Genomic DNA, 27,376 nt, shown 5'->3' with positions numbered 1-27,376 from the left:
AAATGAATTAGTAGATATAAAGTGCTTGGAAGAGTTCTAGCCACATAGTAAACATGGCGCAGTGCTAACTGTTATTATTTCTCGTGTCCCCTTCTCTGTGAAGCTGGCCCAGAGCCCTAGGCCAAAGGAGGTTCACAGCACTATTAAGTACCTGCTCTCTAAAACAAACTGTTATATCTGAACTTTCACTAACTTGTTTAAGACAGTGTATTATATCTACTTGCACATCTTCCTAAGCTGCCGGCTACTCAGGGCACAAACAATTGTATATTCTTTTGTTGTATCATCCAGAACTTATTTACCCCTGTGCCTAACACCTAACAGATAACTCAATATATGGCAACCGGATGAAAAAAATACAGAAGTATGTACTTGGGAGTTTGATTCTCACCGGATTTCATGCCTTGTGTTTAGATTAAATATGCATTTGGATGAATACTATGTTTTGTGGTTTTGATTTGATATTTGTCATAGCACAGTGTGCTCTAACATATTTTCCAGAGTTATATGCTCCCTACTAGGTAAAATATTGTTTTTATGTTACCACTTCACCCACTACGATTAGTTAACTCTGACTTTCCCACTTTTAAGCATAACGTTCTCACCCACTTTACTATGAACTCATAATATTATTGTGTTTGTCCCTAGTTTTCCTGAGTACAAGAGTATCATTAGGGCCTTATCTCCTAAACGTAACTTCACCTGTCTCAATTCACATTGAAAGAGGAAGCAGATAACAACTTTACTTACTTCTCTGCTATAAGATCAGTAAATGTGATCACACCGCAGTTGAAATAAAAAATGAATAAAATTCTAAGTGACACTTCTCCTTATGACATTTTTTCATGGAAAGTACTTGACCATTGATAGAATGTTTATAATTCAGAAAAACTAATGCAGAACAAGTTCTATTGTAATCTTATACATCATCATTGGCCCATTTTAATAAGTATATTCATAAAAGATATTATTTTCTTACCATTATCGAATCCCTGACCTCAGTTTAAAAACTATTAAATCAAAGGCCACCAAGTAAAATTTTGAAAATACTGTTTCATACTAGAAAAAGTTTTACCAAACATCTTTATTCTAGTTTAGTTTGCTATTGTTATTAGTTTAGTCATCTTTAGTGACATTAGGACGTCAGGATTAAAAGGCTGGAAATTTGGCCTAAGACACTAGTTAAAGGAATAGGAATAATTTTCCTTGGATAAGAAAGAGATAAAGAAAATAAACAGTATTAAACATAAGTTAAGAGGTAAACATTCTGTTTTTAATTATATTCAGAACAGGTAGGACAAAATGAAGTGTGTGTGTGTATGTGTGTGTGTGTGTGTGTGTGTGTGTGTGTGTGTGTAGATATATGTAACCAAATGGATATGTAACCATATATACTAATAGAAATTTTGGTCTTCCTTTCCCTGGATGTTTATAGTATAATTAGCTTTGCTAAGATTGCTTAAGTGGGACTCTCTTGAGGCATATTTATGGGCTAAAGTGAACCTGCCATTCTATCTTGACACAAGGACTCATAATGGGGGGGGGGGAATGACAGAAGGACTCAAAATGGGGGGAATTTTGAGAGGTTTACAGTCAGTACAATTTAGAAGATAAATTATTTCTACTATCAACTTTAAATTTTACAGTATATATAGGCATCAATTGAATTTTAATCTTACTTGCAGTTAGAGAGACAGTAGTGGGTATTTCCACTGTTTTTAAATTTTTCTTCTTACTTCTTTAAACTACCATTCATTGTCAAAGTTTATATAAATTGGCATTAAATTTGAAATATTTACTTCTTCCCATAATTTGTAGATATTTTGGTTTGATTATGTTATTTGTGCTGAGTTTTCGTTAGAATCACCCCATGCTTTTAGAATAGATGGAAGTCTTATTTATAGGAACACACAATTTTTATGTGAACAATGCTAGGAGAAAAAAGAACAGAATCAAGCAACAGTTTAATTTGTATTAATTAACAGAAATTAGCCCCTTCCTTATTATTTGTGATATACCAGCAATTTATTTTAGATAAGTTAAATTCATATAACTAACAGTAATATTGACTAGGTTGAACTTATTTCTTTTTACATGCTTACCCTATGGTAGAGGTATTGAAAAACAAAAATATTCAAAAGATGGAGTTACCAGCCAATTTCTGTGGAAATCTAATTCTTGAATTCTTTTGCCTATAAAGCAGGAGAGAATCAGGGAGGCTGAAAGTCAAGGGACCCCGACTTTCGTTTCCACTATGTACACCTTGTATATTCTGTGGCTTAAAAATGTCAGGAGCTGCACTTTTTTCTCTTATAAAGGGAAGCTATTGAGTCAGATGATCTCTAAGGTCGCTCTTAAGCTTTATGAACATATGGATCAAAAGAAAAATGAAAAGTCCAGGAAAGATATGGTAGTCACAATGCCCCAAAATAAGTAAAAATTTTAAAGAGCGTATATCTTCAAATTATTTCCAACTATGTAATGGATGATGATTACTGATGTGGTTATTATGTATTATTTTCATGGGAGAGTGTGGAGGAACATCTGACTTTTGGGGGAACCAACTATAAAAATGAGGAAAATAGGATAATCTTTTAGGAACTATACTGTCAAATCATAGTGTTCAAGAGCCAAGAAACACAAAGGCATCTAAAAAAGAGCAGGTGGCTGTCATGCCAGCAGTGCTGGAATGTAACTTTGAATGTTTCAGTATATCCAAAGCATCAATGTGCAGTAGTGGAATCAATCAGCCACAGAAGAATAGAAAAAGGAGAGTTAATGGTGGCAGGGCCCATCAAGCCTAATCCAATGGGAAGTGAGAAAGAGTGCTTTAAGTATTCCCATCTCAATAACAGGACCATTGTGAAATGAATACATTAGGTTATCTTACCTTGATGTCTTTAGATCTTTCATTCATCTGACTCCCCTTGTTCTGACTTTCTGCTCACTATACTACCTTCTGATTATAATCTAGTGTTTCATGGAAGTCTTCCTACTGGGAGAAAGTGCACAGAGTATACACATTTTGAATATTTCCTGTCTCTATCACAGTGATTTCTTGTGGAAAATTAAAATGGGTTTCTGATTATGATATGGCTTCCCATGTGCTTGATCACAGGGAGATCAGGCCAACATGACCATTCTAGTCTATATAAGTATATTTTTCATTATAAATGAATAAATACATACTCTAATCTTATACAATATTTAGTATTTAATATTTAATGAAAAACCATACTCTAATCTTGTACAATATTTAGTATTTAATATTTAATGAAAAACCATGTGTGCCAAGAAATGTCTGGTCATTCAAAGCAACGGGCTAGGTTTTTGGACCAGCCAGTTAATCAAGGTACTACCCAGTGAATTCTTACATAACACTCCATTCATCAACCTATTTCTCAGTGCAGAGAAATTCCACCAAGAGAATCTAAACAATCCTGTTGTATATAAGTCAGTGCCCAGTTGATTTTGGAGTAGGAGGATGACCAGATAGTATGGCACATTGAGTATCTTTTAAGCTTTAGTGAACTAGAATATGTAAGGACTTCAAGAAGAAGTCCTTATATTTCATTTCTTCTTTTTTCCTTCACAAGATTCAGAAAGGCAAAGTCTTGGTTTGGTTCATCACTCTTTGTACAGTCCTTAGTACAATGATTGAAACATAGAAGATGCCATTAAATGCATGTGGAATAAATAAATGAGGGCGTATTCACATTTCATAACACATCATTTTTTTAACTTCATTGCTGTTTTAATTTTAAGCAAGTAATCTCAGTTCCATTGTTTCCGATGCAAAATATGTCACAAGAAATCTTCTCTTTACCTTTGCTTTTAAGCAGCTTATCTATGACGTGCCTAGATACGGTTATTTTCGCATTTATACTGCTTGCAATTGTATATCTTTCCTTAGATTTGGGGAAATTTCAGCAATAATTTCTTCAAGCGCTTTTTTTTTTTTTTTTTGCTTAACACAGTCTCTTTTTCCTCTCCTTTTGAGATTGCACTTACATGGATATTACCTTTTGATATTGCAACAAAAATTTATAAGTTTCTGGTCATTTCTCTATTACAATTATTTCTGCTCAGATTAGATATCTTTTATTGCTCTGTCTTCATGTTCACTAACTCATTCCTCTGCTATCTTCAATCTGCTATTATTAAACCTGTCCAGTGGGTATCTTTTTCCCTACATCTTATAACTATAGCTATACACACACACACACACACACACTCACACACACACACATGTATACATACACATATATATGTGTATATATAGTTATAGTTTTATATATATATGTGTGTGTGTAACTATATATGTGTATATATAGTTATAGTTATATGTGAATATACACATATATGTAGTTTCTACTTTTCTGATGAGATTTCCTATTTTTTCATTCATTTGCGCATATTTTCATTCCCATCTTTGATTGTTGTTATAATAGCTGATTTAAAATCCTGTCTGCTAGTTCCAAAATCTGAGTTACTGAAGTATTGATTTCAGTTTATTGTTTTTCTCTTCAGAATGAGTAATGTTTTCTTGAATCTTCATATGTGGGTTTATTATGGACTTTAACCTGGATATTGTCATTTTTGTATTGTGTAGACTCAGGATTCTGTTATCTTACTCTGAAGAGAGTTGACTTTACATTTGTTTGGGTTTTTTTTTTTTTCAGTTTTAGTAGGCAAGTAGCTTTTTGAATTCAAACTATGAATAAAAGTCTATCCCTTGAGCAATGACTCAAATATCCATTTGGTTCTTCAGTTCTTCTTCTAATGCTTGGAGTCTGCCCTGCACTTGTTTGGTTTAGGGCTCAGCCAGAGATTTGGGCAAATGTAGACACAGAATTTGGAGCTATTCCTCTTTGGCTATCTCCTTTTTCGTATTCTTTCTGTATTTCCCAGCACTGTGCCCCGAACTCTGTCCTCTGGTTCTTTTGGGCAGAAACTTTGTGAGTTTCTATTAGAATTTTATAAACCACATGTAATATGCCACTTCCTTCTTTAAGTGTCAACACTTCTCCACTTTTGACTCCACTTTTCTATTTTGTATTTTGCCCAAAGTTCATAGTTGATATTTAATGAATTGTTGGTCTTAAAGGAGCTTAGTGACTACATAAGAAATCAAAATCTATCTCTGTTATTTTAATTGAAAGCATTCAATACATAAGGGATTTTTCTTCCTTATAAATCTTTTCAGCATAATTTTATATTCCTTATGTACCTGTTAGGTTCTAGCTCATATTATAGTACTTCATAAGTATACGTTAGCTGCCTTATTTGCTTAATTGTCAGTTTAAGGATTTACTCATGACCAGTATGTTTGCTAGATGAATTAATAAATAGGATATATGCTGCTTATAAAAATCATGAATGGGATTATGAAGTTTAAAACCTTATTGTGTTCACACAATGATAACTTTCTATGATTTGAAGACCATCTGTTAGAAGAATTGTATTAAGGAGACATGTTAATAAATATGGGCTTAAAAGATTAAATTTTCTTCATATTTATAACTTTTTATGAATGGTTCACATATACAGCTGAACTTAGACACTCAAATGGGAAATTTCTATGGGATGCTTGGGCTTAGAGAACAATCTACTTAAGACAAGTCTGAAGTGGAGAAAGCAGGGGAGGAAGGATTTGTTTCTTGGAGGTGGACAAATGAATACAAAAGCAAATATTTTATTCAAAATATTCTTCAGGCAAGAACCAATAAATATGAAACCCTCTTAATTATGAATCAAAAATTTTAAAGGAACAATATGCACTATAACAGCAGAGGACAAAGATTTTCAGAAGAAGGGGAAACGTGGTGGTATGAAAAGCAATTCATAGATTATTTTAATGCCTTCATGAGTGGAGAAAGAAAACAGCTAATGAGAAGATGGTTTTGAAACTGTAGCATGTCAAGATTGTTGGCCCAATAAATGTGAAGGAGGCAGAAATAAAAGTGCTTTATATGTTATATTCATAACCCATTTTTTTCTGAATAATCTGTTGTGACATTGTTGATATGTTAATCATCTTTGGGGCCAGGTGTTTCTGTGTAAATTAGTTTAAATAAAAAACTGGTTTTCTTTGGATGAATTTAAAATAAGAAGGCACTATATCTAAGATTGCTACAATTAAAAAAAATTCCCTCTCCTCCCAAAGGTAACTGGAAAGTTTTCCACATTAATCATCATATTAAAAGAAAAAAATTATTACAGAATTGTACACCTGAAATCTATGTAACTTTACTAACAATTGTCACCCCAATAAACTTTAATTAAGAAAAGAGTTATATTTCATAATTAGAACATGGAGACCAAATTATTTTCAATTTTGATTCATTACCTGAGGATCAAGCAGACACAATAGGTATCTGAGCTGGGGGTGGAGGTGGGGTATTTCCTTATGTTTGCAAAAATTCTCAGCCTGTGCTATGCTAGCATTGTAATTCTATTCCTATTAAAGTGGAAGAGGTGGGTTTTTTTACCAAGTGAATTACGTTTCTATGCTCCTTGGAAGCCAGTTCTTTGACCTTGTAATTCCAATCACTTGAAGGAAAAAAAATCCAAAACTTCTAAAAGAAGTATTTGTACTCAGAATCCAGAATGTATATATTTTGTAAAATCTTGTCCTTTTACAGAGACCAGTGTCTCTGAAAAGTACTACCACTTTGGTGATGAGCAAATCAAAGCAATGCTAAGGTGACAAATTAAAATCTTACAAATCGTTTGGCTAGGAGAATGAGATATCTGGAGTAGCGCATTTCCTGCGTTGAATTGCACCTTCTAAACTCACAGTATACAAAATAATTGGTAGGGAAAGAGTGTCATAATTGACAGTGTTTCCTATCCCCTTTTAGATGAAAACCTGTCTTTCTGCTGGAACTGGGAGACATGAGTGTGACCTCATTACAAACAAATGGCCATGTAGTTAGACCTGATTTTAAATTCCAATTCTGCCATTTACTTGCAATGTAGACTTACATTTCTTAACATCCCTGGGCCTTGCCTTCCTCACTGGCTTATTGTGAGGATTAAATGAGACAGTGCCTGGTACATATCAGGTACTCAACTAAATAATGTTAAATAATAAACGATGTATTAAAACTGCCTGGCTCATAATAGATGCCTACATACTATTAGAGTATTTTTCCTTTGATATGACTGATATTGAAAAGAAACAAATGAGACACCAGAAACCCAGATATTTTCTGTTGGGTTCCTATTCTTCTCTGAATACAATTTACTTGGATAAGTATTAATTTAGTATTTATTGAAACATCTTTGTTCTTCAAATCATACAGGCAAAACTCACATGTTTGGTAATCCGATATTTCCAAAAATTCTATCTTATATTTTATCTTTATTTTTGGTTTACAAATTTCATCCATGTAAGAAACTGTAGTTTATGTATCCTATAAGATTGATAGGTGAAATATTATTCACTTAGTTTTCAAAATGAGAAAAACTGAAACTCAGAATGGCAAACAGCTACTCAGTGGTAAAAAGATTTATGACTCTAAAGCCAGTGCTCTTCTTTTACTACATGCTTCAAATTCCCACTGTTCTAGAAGTTTCCATGGTTTATCATAAGTGATATTCAGTGTTATATGCTCAGAGAGGCTGAGATCTAAAAAATCCATAATCGGCACACAATTTAACAGCAGCTATTAATGTAACACTAATACCTTTCATAAACTAATCTGAAGGGTTTAAAGATAATAAAGTCTGGTAGTCTGCCTCATATGGACCAATAAGCTTTTTAGCAGTGTAAATGGTCAGGTTAAATTTATTAGTACCTAATAAAATAACGAGCTCAAAAACTTGGAGGGGTTTTCAAAGAATAAAAATAAATGAGCATATCCTACTGAGGCTGAAAAGATATTCTCTTAACTCCTGCTAAAGAAAACTAGCCACAATTTGCCAGAGGGAACACAAACAAGATTAGAAGCTTTCTCCACAGAGGTAGTGAACTTCAAAATCTTGACACAATAAATAGGCAATACTTAGGGCTGCTATTTAATGTAAAACCCTTCATTTTTTTTTGTGTTTTTTTGTCTGTTTTATTTATTTATTTTTTCTCCACAAATCCTGTTTGTGAGTTAGCTGTAAAGCAGTGCTTCTCGGCGTTAGCTGCACAGCAAAATCACCTGGAAACCTTTAAGAACACAGTGAAGACTGAGTCTCACTCTCAGAGAATCTGATTTAATTGGTGTGGAATGCTGCTGGACATCAGGTGGTTTTAAAAGCTGTGCACGTGATTCTAATGTGCAGCCAAGGTTGAAAAACCTCTACTCTAAGGCAGTTTCTTTGGGACTACATTGATGGTATTTCAGACTAATAGGGTACTAGTATTTATACTGTATATGTTACATTTTAGGAATGATTTTAAGTGGCTTTACATAGTTTATCAACACTCTTTGGATGAAGTGTCTTGGACGAAATGTAATTTATTGGGTATTGTAACTAAAAAGTCTGGGGGATACAGCAGAGCTGAATTTGAAATCTTCAATCATAAAACCAATGCCTCACTTCTATCCCAATCTCGGTTTCAATTTTTCTGGTTGGCTCCATTCTAAGACTAGATGTCCCGTCAGAGTCAGAAGATAAATCAGCGACTCACAGCACTATAGTCTTCTCATATTTGAATCCGTAAGAGGAGAGCAAAGGTTTCCTTCGCAGTCTCTAATCAGAATTCTCATTTGCTCTGATTGGATCAGAAACTGTTCAAGATCTCAGAGCTGAGACTGAAACTGTACTTTGCACTCAGACCTGTCTGATTACAGCTTCATGTATCTTTTACTATAGATTGCTGTCTCAAGAAAATACTACCAGTCTTACTGGAAGTAAACGTTTCTCTCCTAATGAAGAATTTGGGAAATAAAGAGATCCCTCAGTAAGAGTTTGCTTGTATCTGAAGACGTTTCCCCATTCTGTGGCTGGAGGAATTTCTCTTTCCTCTCTGCCTTGCATCTACTTGCCCTTCCCTCTTATTGTTCCAGAGTCAATTCTGTCCAAGGGCAGGCCAGGGCTGTGCTCCAGGCTTGGAACCTCAGGGACAAAAATAACCTCTACATTCGTTGGTTCTGAAATAATTGATTTCCACATTTATTTTTTATAATGCGTGTATTTGTTTCCTGTGGCTACCACACAAAAAAAATTACCACACACAGCATAAATTGATTCTCTCACAGTTCTGAAGGTCAGAAGTCTGAAATCAAGGTTTGGGCAGGGCCGTGTTCCCTTTGGGGCCACGAGAGAATAATCCTCCCTTGCCTCTTGCAGCTCTGGTCTCTCCAGGTATTCCTTGGCGTGAAAACTCTGTCTCCATCTTCCCATGATCTTCCCCTCTGTGTATCTTCTCCTCTTCTGGATCATATAAGGACATTTGTCATTGAATGATCCAGGATGATTTCATCTCGGGATCCTTAATTACATCTGCAAGGATTTTTTTTATTTATTTTTTTATTTTTTTAAGTCAGGCCCCATTCATAAGTTCTGGGAGTTCAGACATGGATACATTTTTGGAGGGGGCCGTCACTACAGTGCTCATAGCATTTTATCCTGAGAAGTGAAACATGTTTCAGATTTTCATCTTAGAACTCTTCTCTGCCTAGTCACTTGCATGAGTGGGCTGCAAGGGAAAAGTAAGATGGACATGTCATCGGTGGAGAAAGGGACCACTCAATTGCAAATATTGGAAGATCCCTAAGTATGTAAGGTTTATCAGTGGAAGACTAAAAGTAATTCTTCAGGGCACGACACTCATTATTGAACTTTAAAATGTGAATAGAAAAGGAAGCACAAAAGAAGAGGCATAGTTTTTTAGATCTTAATGTTGTAGAGACTGGAGGCTGTGTAATAACAAGTACAGTTAGCTGTGGAAAATTTGAAAATGCAAATAAAGAATAATATTGTATTAAACCCAAATGACAGGATCCCAATTCAAGCAGTTTAAGAGGAAAAAGTGAAAGTATTGGCTTATGTACTGGAAAGTCTAAGGAGGTGATAGGAACCTCAAGATCACAGAATCCAAGAGTGCAAGAGATATAAATCTATCAGGAATGTGTCTTTCCTTTTCTTCATTGTTTTTATTATTGTTTTCTTCTGTGTTATTGCTTTGCTCCCAGACATGCTTCCTAATGTGGTAGGAGAGATGACACAAAGCCTCTGTAGGCTTTCTCAGTTTTTAGTATATCCATTCCCTCAGAGATATTCTCTTCTGAGGTCCATTTCAGTATCCCCCCAAAATGGACTCTGATTGTCTCTACTTAAAACAGGGCCTTTCCCTGTTACACATCAGTGTGTTTGGAAGTACTGGAATTTGTCAGTTTACCATCATATAGAAAGGCAGTTCTCAAGACAAAGTAGTATTCCTGGTATCAGAGGAAGGCAAAATGGCTGTCAGACAGGTAATAATAACCCATACACAGTTATATACTCTTCAGAAGAGAAAACCTCCTAGGCTCTTATGTTAAGTGAAAACATCAGTCTAAGGGATCAATAGAAGTAATTAGTGAGCATACTTGCAGATAGCAAATTCCAGATGTGGAAGAAAGGAAGAGAAAATGGAGGGCATTTTGCTTAAATAATGATCTCTGTAAAGGCAATAGGATAAGGGTGCATAATGTGTCCACTCTAGAAGAATTAAAGTGTGAAAAGGAACATTGGAATAAGATTTAGGAGATTTGGAACTTCCTCCTGGTTCTGCTGCTTAAAAGCAGAAAATATAATTTCTGAGGCACTTTGTGGCTCTAAGACTCTAAGGATTACACAAATCAGAGAAGAAGGAAATTAAGTGAGCTCAGCTCTAATACTTAAATACTAATTTTCTATTCTATTGTGAGATGATGGTGGGATGGTTTGAAGTGAAAAGATATGAATTGAGCAAAATATCTTCTCATAAGTGTTTTTCATTTTTTTTTCAAAATCCCAGCTCTGAGGAAGCTTTACAAATTATGCCAGAATATTACCTATTATCTGTACTTCCCCACAAGCAGGGAACAGAATTACATTTTTTAAGATAGCACTTTTAATTCTGGCAATATGTTGTCCTCAAGAAGTTTGAGTCTATTTGTGGTACCTATTTGTCTTGAATCAGAGTACGTACCTGTTAAAATTAGAAGTTTGAATCTGAAAATATCACTTGAGCAAATGGTTATGTTATTTAAATAAAAATGAAACCCATCATAGTATTTTCTCATTAGTGCTTCTAAATAATCTAAAGTGGCTCATTTGTAATGCTTAGTTTCTTACAATTTTCCATCTTAACTTCTAGCTTTCTCAATCCAGCTTTCCTATATCTGTTTTGTTCTAAACTGAGAAAATTCAATCACTAAGATGCCGCATTCACATATCAAAAATACCAAGTAGGAAGAAAAGTCATTTCCTTGAGCAGCCTCCACAGTATTGATTTGTGCTTGCCTCCTCTATCTTCCTGACACGAGAGCTTCCTTCATTCCACTTACGCACTAAATACAATGATCAAAGAGTCTAAACATAAATCGCGAAGCCATAGTTGAGCATAATTCCTTTTTTTCCCTGGGACATATCTCCTCTTAAAAAAAATCTCATTTTTAAAATGCACAGGCAGCAGTTGGAAGCGAGACTTGACTACATGTCTGTTCCATACATAAAGTTTTCTTCACTATCACAGCAGGAGGGTCACTGGATGCCCAGTGCAAATGCTGTCCTTCCACAGGACTGGGACACTAGTCATCCAGGAAGGAAAAGGCCAGATCTTATGATTCAGGAATGTGCCATCACTGTCCTTTGTTTTATTTTATTTTATGGTGAGAAATAGTTTCTTGAAATGGTAGCAGTCAGGAAATATCTGCTTAGTTTGATAATATAAAATAGTTGGATATGAACAGGTGGTACATCAAAACTAGTTTTCAAAATTCTTGAATAGCTTGTCTCACTTAACTTTTTACAGTTTAAAGTTATAATGAAAGGAAAAAATAAATTATTTTCATTAAAAACTTACTTTGTGCTGCAGATGGCTTATGTGTTTTGGTCCCACAGACCAACTTCAATGTATTATCCACATTTTAAAGAGGAAGACAGAAAGGTTAATTAACTCAGCTAAGGTTACACAGTTAGAAACTATCAAATGACAGATTCAAAGTGTGTCTTTTTCCAAAGTGCCTACTCTTTTTACTGTAACATATAGTCTTCTTTAAAAAAAAAAAAAAGAAAAGAAAATAGAAATGTAACTAAATTTACTCAATTTGTGTTACCACTTGAAAATAATAATAAGAAGAATATTATTTGCTTCTTGCGTGAATATATAAAGAAGAAGTATTTGCCAGCGTCTGAACTAAGTAGGAATACAGTGAATGGAGTATTAAAAGTTAAAAGCAGAAGCAAAGAGCCAGATTCCAAAAGTCCCATTCAAAAAGCTCTCTCTTGCATTTGTGGAATCATTGAGATCACCTCTGAATTGATGAAATTTAGAGACTTATTTTAAAAAAATGCAGTAAATGAATCATGGAGACATGATGTAATTGTATCAAGGGGCAGTTTTAGGATACCTGAGCTGTTATCATCAACTTTATACAATGCAGATTCATGGAGCAAATAAGCAGCATTTATATATCCAAGTGTGTAAATCTATCTATTTAACACGCATTTAAAGATGCATAAAACATCCGGGAAATCCATTTTGTGAAATGACTCATGCCTCATTAAATGCCTTTTATGGGTACATGGTAGTCTAAAAGAGGAATTCAGATATCAAGACAACTGACAGGCCCCCTCCTCTTCTGTGAAATGCAGCATTTCCAAAAACATTCTAGACTATACAAAGGGGTCCACAGCCAGGCAGGTTTTTGTTTGTTTGGTTTTGGTTTTGTGTTTGTTTGTTTGTTTTAATTTAATAAGTATAGTCAAGGCCACCACATAAAACTGCAGGTTGTGCCCTGCCCTACGGCACCTGCCTAAAGGGGTAAGTGGAAGCTGGAATACAATCTTAGTTTTGCTCACCAAGCCCTGTGTCTTCAATCAACCCTAAGCTGGGCCAGAATCCTTGGGGGACTTGGGTGCCGCTTTTTATTACAAAAGATGCTTGATGTGTTAGCTAGAGGATGCCATGTTATACAGGAATTTTCAATTTATATTAGAAAAGCGTAATCAGAACTTTGAATAGTAATGTGAATTTCCTTTTCAGAATAAATTAGATTATAAGTTAATTATAAGACCAATGTTAAGAAACTAGTACAGTGGTATTAAGGCAAACCAAGGAAGATATTATGCAAGTCACTAAAATTTGGATATCACCGATGTTGGGGAGGGGGACCATGAGCTTTGGAGTAAGACAAATATGAGTTCAGTCCAGGTCTTTGTTGCCCTTTAGCAAGTCAATTGCTCAGCTTCAGTTTTCTCTCTGTCAGAATATTCTCTCCAAAGGAGTGTAGTGAGAATGAAATGAGATAATGTTTATGAAGTATCCCATATGTTAGTTTCCATCTATTAGTTTTCCTTATGCAATGCAAGTCTAAATCCTCATTCATCCAAGTTGGCTTCCTAGGTTGTATAAATTCAAAGTTTGATTTCTTATAGGTATCAAACTCAAAAAGATTCTCCATTGATCCCAAGATACTCAGTCGTCTTAACTGTTAGCTTTAGTGCCCCATGATTCTCATCTTTCCTATAGTATCCCTCACTACCCTACTGTGACTGTCTCAGGGGCATGTGCATCCACACACACTCACACTCACGTGCACACCCTCACTCACATATAGTTACACACACACTCATGTTTTCACACAGCTTTACATACTATGCTTGTGCACACGCACACACATTTGTACACGTATGCCGACACAATCTCACATACACATTCACGTACATACACACATATATGAAAGCAAACCACTGTAGCCCCACACATCAACTCACCATTTCTTAAGTATTTCCTGTCTAAATTCTTTTGTTCACTTTTTACCTTTGTCCACATTTCCCTCTTACATCTCTGCCTACTTAAATTTTCTCTGTTCTTCAAGGCCTAGTTAAAATATCAACTCCACTATTAAGCTTTTCATGATAACCCAACAGAATGTGACCTTTACTTCAGAGGTGTTTTGTTTTGTTTTGTTTTGTTTTGTTTTTTATCTTTCCTAAGGTTATAGCCATGTTTTACCTTATGATATAATCCTACATGTTGTTTGACTGCATATCAGATTGTACAGTCTTTGAAGACCAAATCATGTCTCATTTATATTTTATCCTTCATAGTGGTGGCCGTCAATTTCTTGAAGAACTATAATCTTAGTCAATTTTTATGAAATAGGCCCTTTCAGGTTCCCTTTTCATGTTTCAAGTTTTTAAACCAAGACATACTCAGAATACCTTCAATGACTCTGGGATGAATATTTTAATGACATACAGCTGATTTTATCTGAATGTACTATATTCAATGTGGGCAAAAGACAGAACCTAACTAGTTCTGTTCATCTCTGTCTATATAAGGTTTATGTTCATTGTCCACTTAGCTGTGAACTGGGATTTTGGGTCACAAATTCAGCATTCCTCAAAAGTGGACTATGGGTACATTGGGCCCTTTGAGTGTTACAGACTTCTCTCCAGTAAAATCCTTGGGCCTCCTATTTCTGTCTCCCATTCTCCAGCTCAGTATCATCCAGGCATACATTCAGTTGAGTTGCATATTTTTATAAAGGATAACCAGAAAAAAACATAAACATATATTTATAAAATATCCATATGAACATATCTTTATGAAATATTCCTATGAATATTACTACAAAGAAGATGTAGCATGTGCCTTTGATTTCACCCCGTGGAGGTATAAAGATTGTGTGCATTCTGCAGATAGGCTGGCTCCAAATGAGAGGTCTGACTGAGCTGAGCACGCTCAGTCCTTTTTCCAAACTTATCCATCAAATATGTCACTCTTCATGGAGGTGGTGGGGCTAAGAGAGAGACAAGTGAGACATGGGAGATATATTTCTCCCATCCTTTTCCCTGAGGAAGAATGAAATAAAAATTCTTTTTCATCTCTGAAAACCTGAGGAGTGGGAAATAAGTACTTTCTTTTTTCCTCCTCTTAATCTATTGAGTCTAAGAAGTGAGCCCCAGGGATTTGGAGAGAGGAGGGGACCAGAAGCCAACCAGAATAGTCCTCCCACTGTCAATGGACTTTTGTCCCCAAAACTGTTGAAATTTTAGATATTTTCCTCAGACACTGATAGGTAGGTTATCTTTTGCCTCTAGAAGGCTCTAAAATTATTTCTATCAGACTTTACTAGCCCCTCAGTTCATACTCAATCCTATTTCCCATCTCAAATTATGCCCCTGAAAAACTAATGTATCACAATATTTTTCTCTTACTTATTTTGGCCCATGGGAAGGAATAATTTACCCATGTGCACAGGAGAAATATTGTTTTCTGTTTATATTGATGACAAAAACAAGTACCCTGGAGCTTGAGAGAAGCAAAGCTATATCTGCTTTTGATCATTAATCTAGTTGAACACAAGTTGCTTATTAATTTCCTTTAGCCTCTTTGTTTATGGTTTAAATCTGATAAACATCAAAACCTTTTACAACATTAAGATATTGAAAAAAAAATGATATACTTTACAGAAATCCATTTTAGTCAAAAAGAAAGGTTAAACCAAGTTATAAAGAGATGGAGCGCACATGACTGCAATACATTCATTATAAGTACATGAAACCTATCGACTCAATAAATGTTGATAAGAAGCTGTACTGGATACTTGTCATATCCAAGAGATAGATATGCCAGTAATTAGTTATTGAGTATATTTAGACTCTAGGTTCTATGGTGATGTTCATTGAGTCTTGGAAAGCAGTCAGATGCAGAAGAACTTCAAGGCCCAGGATGTGAATTCAAACCATGCTCGCAGGAAGTCACAGGCAGGAATACAACTAGCATAGGAAGAGGTGGTCACATAAGTAATGCAATTTCAGGTACAGAGTCTGGAGTGTTAGGTTAGAGTGGAGAGAAGGTTTAGAGAAGGGTAGGTAAGCCAATACTGTGTGTAGAAATATACACAGGCAAATGTAGGCTCCTTATATGTAGGCAGAGGTCAGGATGGGTGTAGGAGGAAGTACTGTGGACAAAGTGACAACATAGAGTAGCCATGGGACAAGATCTGTAAGATCTTGCACTACTACTGTAAGCGCATGTCAAGAGGATCCTTTGCTGTAGAGCAAATAGTCTTAAAGTGATGGAAAAAGATTCTCAGCTGTGTGCTAATCTCCTATTAAAGGTAGGATGATTCAGATGAAAATGGTTAATTATTACGAATTGTCAGAAATCTCATTATATCAATATTCCACAGAGCTTTAGCACTAAGACCAAATTTATCCTCATTCAAAGAAACAATTCCCATTATATATACTTCTCTGGTACTCAATTACCTGGAAAGGGATGGTCATTATCTCTTCTATATTACTGAATGAGAGAACAATATAGAGAGAATGATACCCATAGTACTGAGCTCAAGTGTTCCCTTTCACAGTGTTTTACTTTTCCCACCAGCCCTACTATCTTAGTTTCCATTTGTAAACAGAGCAGAGAAGTTACATAACTACCTGGATAATGTAGACCAGGAAAAAAAAAAGAAAAAAACACGATTGCTATTAATTACATGAGATCTTTCAATATTTTCCTGTACATGAAATATTTTTACTCTTCCTTTTTTCTTATTCTCAGTGATCTCAGACAGGCACATGCATCTCTCTTTATGGAAAATGATTAACATTTATTCAACTAGGGAGAAATCAAAAACTAAAGCTTCAATCTATGCTAAGTGACAGTATAGCACCAGGGAAAATTAATTACTGCATTTTAGAGTGGAAAGAGTCAGACATGTAGATTTGAATTTAGCCATAGGATCTAAATAATAAGTTTAAGTTCTTTTGTGACTGAATTTTTTAAAGTACAGTCAGGTGCCACATAACCACGTTTTAAGTCAACAACCAGCCAAATATCTGATGGTGGTCCCATAAGATTATAATGGCGATGAAAAATTCTTATCACCTAGTGACATCATAGCAGTTATAATAATATCATAGCAAAATGCCTGACTCATGTGTTTGTGTTGATTCTGGTGTGAACAAACCTGCACTACCAATTGTATTAAAGTATACAATTAAGTACAGTACATTATATTTGATAATGATGATAAATGACTACATTACTGGTTTATGTATTTACTATACTATACTTTTTTATTACTTTTTATCTTTATTTAACAGTGTACTTTTCCTACTTATAAATAAAGTTGCTGTAAAATAGTATGTTGTGTTATGCTGGCAGCAGCCTCTTAGATCGTGTTTATAGCGCCTCTTGATTGTATCATTTTCTTTTGTGCTTGATTCAATCTCCTGTAGTTTTATACAGTAACACGCTATACAGGTTTGTAGCCTAGAAGCAATAGACTATACCCTAAAGCCTAGGTGTGTAGTAGGCTGTACCACCTAGGTTTGTGTAAGTGCACTCTGGATGAAATTGCCTAATGATGCATTTCTCAAACATATCCCTGTCATTAAGTGGCACATGACTGTACAAAGTTACTCAAAGTTATGTAGCCATATTCTATAATAGTAAGGAACCTTTTAATATTCTAACTATGTTAAATTCTTAAATTGCTCGAATTTCTGTAAGATTCTTTTCAGATTCATTGTGTAAATTCAAGTCGTTCCCTTGGCTCTAGCTGTGAACAATCAGTGATTGGTGAAAATTTATTGAAATTGCTCCATTTCACAAGAGTGTTTAAGTGATTTTGATACTCCTAAAGAGATTCTCTAAGTGCCCTGATGCTGAGAATTTATATATAATCATTGTCAAATACAGCATAGTGTAGTATTTAGTAACTAAAATGAGTACTTGTCAATAGAGGCAGTAAACTAATAGTTTGACATAAACTTGCCATTTATAGACTTTAAATTATAGTGAAATTTTCTCAATCATTTCTTATAATCTAGATAGGGTGATATCCTCAGAAATTTACATTACTCTCTTTAAATGGTACTGAATAAACCTAGACAACAGAAACTCCTATCATGGGTGATCTTTATTCTCTCTTTTCTCCTACAATCACAGAATTATTTTGAGGGAAGAGACTGTACAAGTTTTGAGTGTGGTCTTCACTCTTAAATGATCATCCAACCTTTGCTTGAATACCACTAGTTACAAGGATATGTTACTCAGAACATCACCCGTTCTTTTTGAGAGCACTTGCAATCCTTTGGGCCTGGTCTGCCTTGCCTTCCAGATAATTTCATCAGCTTGAATCTCTTCCTGCTTTTCTGAAGTTAACTATACATAATGTGTCTGATCCCTTTGAATGTTGGTATTTCTTTAAATATTTTAAGGCAATTATGAGGATCCCTTTTATTCCATTCTTGTCCAGACAGTTCAACCCAAATTCTCTCAAAGTTCCTCATATGACAAGGTTCCTCATATGACATGGTTCTTAGACCCCATAACCACCCTGGACACATTGGGATGCAATTTTATCAGTGTCTGTCAAACACTAAAACAGTCTGACCAAAAGACATGCGATTCCTTAGGTGTATGAGATTATATGTCACATAGTTCCTATGTCCACTGAAGGAAAACAGCTGGTTACTTTACCATTCCTTTAACTTAACAAACTCCACCTATAACTTAAAATCATACCACCATGTTTTTCTCAATGTGGTTTCCAGTTTCATATTAGATGTGCTAATGTGTATGATATAAATTCAAATGGCTCTTTGGCTTATCACTATAAACAACCCCTTTGGATGGGGAATTACTAAGTTACTGCTTTCCACAAGACTTTTCAAGTCATTCTTGATATTGTTAAAAGAGAATCATCAATAAATGGAAAAGAGTATTTTGACAGATTATGATGCCTTTCTGTTTGCAAAATTAAAAAAAAAAAGGACTTGGAAGCGCATCTTTTAAATAACAAGGACTAAATGATGGCTGATATCGCTGAATATCAGCACCTTTTCTAGGATGAACTACTATCTTGCCCACCACCCCACTATACCCTCATCTTTCTACCACTGCAACATTATGATTGAATTATTTCTTTCCTGTATTTGTGGCCCTAACTTATACTTACGTCTTTCTTATACTTCCGAGGAGAACATCCCCTCTTCCTAAGGGAGGCTAAGGACCTAAGTGCTCTGACAATATAAAAGTGATGAATATTTTTTCTGTTTCTTGATGCTTTCTTCTAGACAGTGACCTTTCCACCAGCAGCCTCTTGCCCTTGTGTGTTCCAATAGCTACAAAGAGCTCTTTGGAAGAAATCCAAATGAAATAGGTACACATACTTAAAGGTGTTTTATTTAGACTTAGAGGTTTATTTATATTTGTTTCCACAAATTCTAAGCAGTATTGATCTATGTACTTGCCAGGATAAAACAAGACAAGAGACAAATCTTACCACTTTTTAAAAAAAATTCTCTCATGAGAATAAAAACAACTAAAATTAATCTTTAAAAGCTTTTTCATCCAAGTGCATGGCAAGTATAACTCTACTGTAAATGCAGGCAGAGTACAATGTATTTTGGATTAGAGTTAGTCAACCCTCTAAGAGGACAAGTCAAGGTCTTTTACAATGCTGAGTAGCTTTCTGAACAGTAGTTGGAAATTTTTGAAATAAATTGTGTAAATTATGTGTCCTCCACTTTTATTTTAGTACATTCTCCTGAAGAATACTGAATATGGTATTTTGGCAATAGTTGATTGGGTGACCAAGGTAATTTTCTTAAAAGGCAACGAAGCCCAGTGGGAAGGCATGAAGTCAGGCAAAAATAAGTTTAAAACCCAATTTCATCCTTAAGAAAACTAAATGAATGTAGTTATATATCTATGCTTAGCCTCATTTTTTTCTTATGTTAAATCAGGATAATAACCCCTACTTCTAAATGTTGTTGTAACATCTGCTCAGTAATGAATACATAAACTTTGTTTCCTTTCTTTTTTGAAGTATGTATTGCCTCAAATTTAACAATAAGTTGCAGAATTTATAATGTACCAACAGATACACTTATCTTCAAAATGAACAAATATACTTATCTACAAAATGAGAGGTTTTATAGAGAAATTTTCTGTTAATTAGTACTTCATTTTCTCTCCAATTGTGGCCATTCTCAACAACTGAAAAATGACTATGAAGTCCATCAATAACGTTAACACTTGGTTCATCTCTATCGTGGTACCATTTGGGGGTCATTTTTCTATGGATTGTTCTCTTCCAGAGAACGAGTAGAGAAAGAAAGGACATAAAACTTTATTAGCATCTCTGGTAACAAATTAAACCAATATACATTTTGAACTATGGATCAAAACGAGATTGGGCTCCGCATTCAATTCTGTTAACAGGTTGACATCCTTGGAGGCAAGCACAGGTGTGATCCCCGTCAGAGTGTCTGACGTTGCAGAAAGGATGATGTCAGTACCAGAGGTGGGCTTCACATGTAGGTGGAATAATGACAGGCAGTAATGATGGGGAAGTAGTGAGGAGAACATTTCCATGTGCCTTAAATGTCTCCCAGTCTTCAATATCGTCAGTACCTCTGTGCTTCCATGCCAGCTAAAAATCCACATACATGATTAAAAACAAATGATCTGGTGGTCTTTCGAAGAATGCTAAAATGGCAGTAACATCATCAAATAACGGACATGTTTTTTGCTTCCATAAGCCTCTAGAGTAAATGCAGATCACTTTTCAAAGTTCTTAGACAGGAAAGGAACACTCACAAGATGGAAAAGTTACCTGCAGGGAGGGAACAAACTGGGAAAGAGAGAAAACAGCTGGAAAAGCTGCCTAAAGAGGTTTTAGTACACCAAAAACTATAAAGTCAATGAGAAGTTGATGTTTCATTATTGTAACCAACTGAGAAAATTCTGCCTCTAGCATATGCTACTAATGGTTTGAAAGAGAGAAGACTCATTTTGCCAAACATAGATCCCACTCATAGATAATGGGTCCTAACATTAGAAGGGAAAAACTGAAAAAAAAAAAAAAATTAAGACTTTTGAGCCTGGAGATTCAATTAGCTTTAACATTAACATAGCTTGGAATCTTTCTTATTGAATTATTTGTTTTTTTTCATTTTCCTTTCTTTCTTTTCCTTTCCCCCTCCCTTTCTTCCCTTCTTTCTCTTTTAGAACATTACAAGGAACATACTAAAATATATATATTTTTTATGTTCTAGATGCAGACTTTCTTCTCCAGCTGAGAGTTAATATGCATTTTTTGAGCAGGAACAGTGACTATATTTGGGCTTAACATACTCCTTTACCCATAAGAAGAAAGCAATTGACCAAGATAATGTTGCTTTTGTGTATATATATATATATATATATATACATATATATATATATATATATATATATATATGTATATATATATATATATATGAAGTACCAGGCATAACATTGTGATGTTAAAAAGAAACAGAATTCTTAGAAAGAGTAGCCCAAAGTATTAATTTAAATATTGTGAGATATACGGGATGTTAATAGGTGGTATTGAGGAGGATTTCATAAAAATGTGATTTTTGCAATAATGCTCAGGATGCAGATGGTACAAACCAGTTGTGAAATAATATAAAACATTTATCTGGACTAAGAAGGGGTATTTAGGCTAAGATTTAGAAAAGTGAAATCCTGGCTTTTTTTGGAACACAGACATGAGAAACCTACTTTCAGCTAGGAAACAATGAAAACTTGTATAAATGAACTTAAAATATTTTATACTAAATCTTTAATGACTCTACCTAATGGGAAGAAACACATTTTGATTACAAAACTGTAGCTTCTAGAAATCTATATACCATCGAACTTTCCTCATCTGTTTTTAGAGCAATGCTTTCCATACTACAGAAATCTTTTCTTGAATAATTGACAGCAAGAACCAGAAACTGGAGTTAACATTAGGTATGGTGTCATACTGAATCATGATCCATAATCAGCCAAATTCCAGAGGTACCCATAGTTGAAGATTCTAGAAGAAAGTAGAGGCACAAATGTATCTTTGATGCTTCATCTACTTCTCTTAAGTTCACCATATAGTAGGATGAATAACATCTTTGGATTTTAGACCTGGTAGAGATGAACTTTCTTATGTTCTGGGCTATTCCTATAGATGTAACATTCATTCAACCTGTTAAAGTGCATTTGTAATTTTGCTTATCTTCTCAAAACCATATTTTCTCAGCTTCTTCTTCCTGGCATCTTGAACAATATGATTTGCTTTCACTGATTCTCACATGTTACCAGAGTAAATTTAGCATTGGCGTTTTTATATGTATAAGCTGAAGCATAGATCTATGAATGTATTAACAGAAACAAAAAACAACTATATTTAGGGTTAGAATTTTAAGTTCACCAGCCTGAAATAAGCCATGAATGATGATGATTTTAAAGAATTTCCCGCGGTTTTCTGTGAATTAGTAACCACATGTAGATATTAGCAATGAGATATAATACAATGCTTTCTGATAATATTTTGAACTTTAACCCAGTGTTTATTGGTTGTGAATAAATAAGAGTTCATTTGAAAAAAAAAAGTGATTCTTGGTATCAAATACAGCCGCCCCCGTTATCCCAACTGCTGCCTCCTTAGCTAATTTCAGAATGCCATTCAATCACAGGTTTTCCTAACTATTTGTCTTAGTCCTAACAACTAAATATATATGTTTTCATTAATATGAATATTATGACCTCTCAGAATATTTTTGTTGTTGTTAAAAGTTGCTTCTTTCCATTAAATGTGCTTGTTTGGCATTTCTTTATTATCATCACCAAAGTATGTTTTAAGGTAGGGAGAATGCTGACTTGCCCCCCTCGTTACTCTGAGATTGTTGAAAGCAGTGGTTCTGGTCCTAACCTCCTCGCACCCTTATGGAACTCAGCAGAATAGTCTGGTTAAAGTCAAGCATTTGGATTTTATAGCATTTGTGCCATCACCTCCATAATGACTGCTGCTTAACACAGTGACCGTACTGGACTCACCACATGTTTCCTGCACTATCTACCTGAAACCTCCAGGAGATTTGACTATGTTTATCGTAATACCTTTTGGTTCATGTTTCACAGTGCCAACGTCTTGTCACTGATCAAAAATCTTTCAGTAAACCAGGATGTTTGGTTTGGCATTTAGGTCCCCCCCCGCCCAAGTCTAGACCCAACTTATCTATAAAAGTGATTTTATACTATTCCTTCTTATAAACTCTCGTCTCATAAAATTAAGGCTACTTATTGGTCCATAAACATATAAGTAGAGTAGTGTGTTAGCTCTGCAATTTTGATTATTTGGTCCTCTCTGCTTAAAAAGTATTTTCTCGCTCCCGACCTATAGGCCTGCCTAAGGCTGGCCCTTCTTTCAGGACTCAGCTAGCGTTCCCATCTCTGAGAGGTCATCTCACCAGAGTTGCAGGCATCACACTCTCTTGAGTACCTCTGTGTAGATTATCCACACCTCTCATTAGATACTTATCCACTACTTCCTCATATTGTTATAGTTTATCTTTATACTTTGTCCCCCAAAAGAGACAATAAATCTCATAATAGCAGGGATACCTTCATATATCTCTTTATATCACTATGGCCTGGTTGAATGCTTTGCAATTGGTATATGAATAATTAATAATTTTTAGTAACTATGCTGTTAACTATAACCTAATTGCCATTTAATGAGAAGTACAGTTTCTAGCCTTTCAGTTTGTAACTAAGTAGTTTAGATATGGGAATATATCAATTTTCAATATTATTATTCCAAAGGAGAATCTAAGTATTAGAGAACTTCAGAAATCTAAGAAAATATTTCAGACTTTTAAAACTGCAACTCGATTTCTGCAACACAGCATCCTTACTTACTATCAGAACAGATATATGCATGCATGGTCTTCTTTTTTTTTTTTTTTTTTTTGCAATTATTTTTATTTTTTATTTTTTATTTTTTTTATTTATTTTTTATTTTTTTATTTTTTATTTTTTTTTTCATAAATTTATTTATTTATTAGTTTCAGGTGTACAAAACAAGGTAATACTTAGACGTTCATCATCCATATCCCTCACACTGTGAACCCCCCTCCCCCCATCCACCATCCCTCCGACCCCACACCGAACCATCACATTATATATATAAAATTATAGTTGGCATTCATTAATGTCCAGCCTCTGGTGTCCAATGCCATGATCAGGTATCCACAGCATCCCTGAGGTGGTCTCCCAAACAGGACGCATGCCCATCGGATACCCAACAAAATCTCCACAACATTATAGAATACCTTCCCCAAATTAATTTTCAAAAACAAACAAAAAGAAAAAACAAAAACAAACAAACAAACAAAAAAAAACCCCGAGGCCATCTTGTGGTCACCAGCTGCCTCCAAATCCCTTCACCTTTCCCCTTATCCCCAACCCCCTCCCACACACCCATCTAACCACTCTCGGTTTTTTCTCCGCGTCCCCAAAACTGTCTCTGATTAGTTCATTCGCATAGTCTTTTCTTTAGATTCCATATATAAGTGAGATCATATGGTACTTGTCTTTCTCTTTCTGACTTATTTCACTTAACATAATGTTCTCTAGATCCATCCATGTTGCTGCAAATGATAAGATTTCTTTCTTCTTTATGGCTGCGTAATACTCCATTGTATAAATGTACCACAGCTTCTTAATCCAGTCATCTACCGATGGGCATTTCGGTTGTTTCCATATCTTGGCTATTGTGTAAAGTGCTGCAATAAACATAGGAGTGCATACAGATTTTTGAATTGGAGTTTTGGATTTCTCCGGGTAGACATGCATGGTCTTCTTCAAATGCCATAAACTCTGAAAATAAATTTTAGCTTTTTATTAAAATTCTGAGATGTTACTAGTATCATTTTCTCATTTACTTGTCACAGTTTTTTAATCAAATGTGTATTATTTATTGAGCAATTAGGCTTCCTATGTTGACCTGAATATATACAGCCCCTGTCAGAAACAACATTTTAGTGCTAATAACAGTTTTCATGTAATCCATCAGACTCTGTTATTTTGAAAAACGGCATGACCGAGAATGGGGTCTTTTAATGTGAACTTTTTGAATACTTACTAAGAGAGATGAATAAATACATTGATACATAGATTTTTTTTGTCACTATACTGATCTGAACATACAATTATGAAAGTTTTTCTTAGATGTAAAAGTTTTTAAATCTTATAATCCTGAGCCAATTTTGTACGTTTTTCAATATAAATCCACCAAGAATATACAAGATTTGGTTTGTTGTTTTATCCTTGTTTTGTACTATTGAGACTAGTTTTTTTTTTCTGAATAATCCTTATAATTTTGAACCCAAAATTACAAATATATAGGAATTAAATAACCTATTGATTATGTATGGAGCAGGTCACACTCAGCAATTTCTGTTGCATTCAAAAAGGGATTTCAAGGAAACCTTTCTATTGTCAGTTTTACAACTAGGAATTTATAGTCTGTGGTTAAAATAATGTACATATGCATATATACACAGAGACCTTTTGTTAAATGTCTAAATGAAATAAATGAGAATATATTATAAGATTATGCCAGGAATCATCCAGTTAATGATTGCTGGTTGAAGATATGCACTTACTTATGTTTCATTCTGAAACTCCACTAAGTGATATTAAAGAATAAAAAAGGGTTTAACCCTCAGTGATCAGAATTGGAAAGGGAAAAAATGTACAAGAAGTGTCAACAGTTTTTGGAAGATGGAAAGTAGATGAAAGATTAGCAAGTGACTTGGGGGTAAAAACCTAAATCTACAGACATGCAAAGGAGTGTTCGGTACAGATTTGACTTATAAAATCCATGGAAAGTCAGGTTTTAAAAGTGAAAGGAGTATGTGAAGGTGAGGACTGAAAACAAGAATGGATTGAATAATCTGTTCAAGGAGCAGTTACACTGTCCTAGGCTGTTTAGTCTATACAACCAGACTTCTTTAGACAGGTGAGACTTGTGTTCCACACCTTAGAGCAGAAATAAAAGAAATTGAAAATAGGAAATCGATAGAGAAAATCAATTAAAAGGTGGTTCTTTAAAAACATTAATAAAATTCATGTCTTTAACCAGCCTAAGAAAAATTAGAGAAGACTCAAATTACTAATATCAGAAATGAAAGACGGGTCATCACTACAGATCCCATAAACATCAAAAGGATAATGAAAGACTATTAATACGTTGGTGCGAAGGTAATTGCAGTTTTTGCAATTATTTTTAACCTTTTAAACCACAATTACTTTTGTACTAACCTAATATTAACAAATCTATGCCCACAAATTTGATAATATAGATGAAATAAACAAATTCCTGTAAAGGCACAATCTGCTAAAACTCATACAAGAAGAAACTGACAATTTAAATAGGGCTATATCTATTAAAGAAATTGATTCAATAATTAATAACTTGCCAAAACAGAAAGCACCAGGCCCAGATGTTTTCACTGGTGAATTCTATCAAACATTTAAAAAAGAAATTATATCAATTTTCTACAATCTGTTCCCGGATATAGAAACAAATGGAAAACATCCTAACTTATTATTTAATGAGGCAAACATTAACCTAATGCTAAAAAGAGACAAAGACATTATAGGAAAACAAAACTACACATAAGTATCTCTATGAATATAGATGTGAATGTCCTCAACAAAATATTAGCAAAATGAATCTAACCAAGTACAAAAAATAATTACACACCATACCAAGTTGGATTTATTACAGGTGTACAAGACTAGTTCAACATTCAAAAATCAGTTAATATAATCAAAAAGTGTAGACACTTTGTTTGTCAACTTAGCAGATAGCTTCAGCCACAACTTGATTTTGAGAATTATCGATTCTGTGTCAGAAACTAGTTTGCTGCATTGCCCAAGTTCCAAGGGATACCTTAAAGCCTCTCTTAATAGGCTTAAAAGGAAGAGAAATTACCTCTTCCCCCACCACTATCCTATGTAGATAATTAGACTCAAATCACAGACCTCTCCAAAGGAATCCTCCTTTTAATCTTCAAATTCACTCTGCACTTTAGCTTAATACTTTTCATATGTTCAGGGTGAGTGAATGGTTTGAGGTCACAAAACCTGACTTAAGATATTTTCTCTGCAAGATTCACCTAGTCAATCTAGTACCTCATTTGGGAGTGAGAGAAGTTGGCATATATTATCTTGCACTCTGTCACTGAGACTGAAATAATTCTTTTTTCTCTCCAATGACTCTTTCTGTCAGAATTCATCTTCTCTGATGACTTGCTAAGTAACAGACTGTGTTTGATGCATTCCTTTTGTCCATTCTCTTCCTGAAAGACAACATTTGTCCATGTGCTATTGAGAGTTCCATGTTGGTGTATA

At 34.6% G+C, this 27,376-nt stretch overlaps 1 protein-coding gene across 9 annotated transcripts in view; it reads left to right on the top strand.

Moving 5' to 3' along the window:
• The window catches only part of NKAIN2 (sodium/potassium transporting ATPase interacting 2), a gene marked incomplete at its 3' end in the record, with an annotated part of 885,500 nt that overhangs the window by 715,220 nt on the left and 142,904 nt on the right, over positions 1–27,376 (top strand). The window lies entirely within an intron of this gene.

The sequence above is a fragment of the Rhinolophus hipposideros genome, assembly GCF_964194185.1.
Source record: "Rhinolophus hipposideros genome assembly, chromosome: 3".
In the NCBI taxonomy this organism is placed as follows: Eukaryota; Metazoa; Chordata; class Mammalia; order Chiroptera; family Rhinolophidae; genus Rhinolophus; species Rhinolophus hipposideros.
Note: the sequence above shows the minus strand (reverse complement) of the source record. Positions and strands in the feature narration are given on the sequence as shown.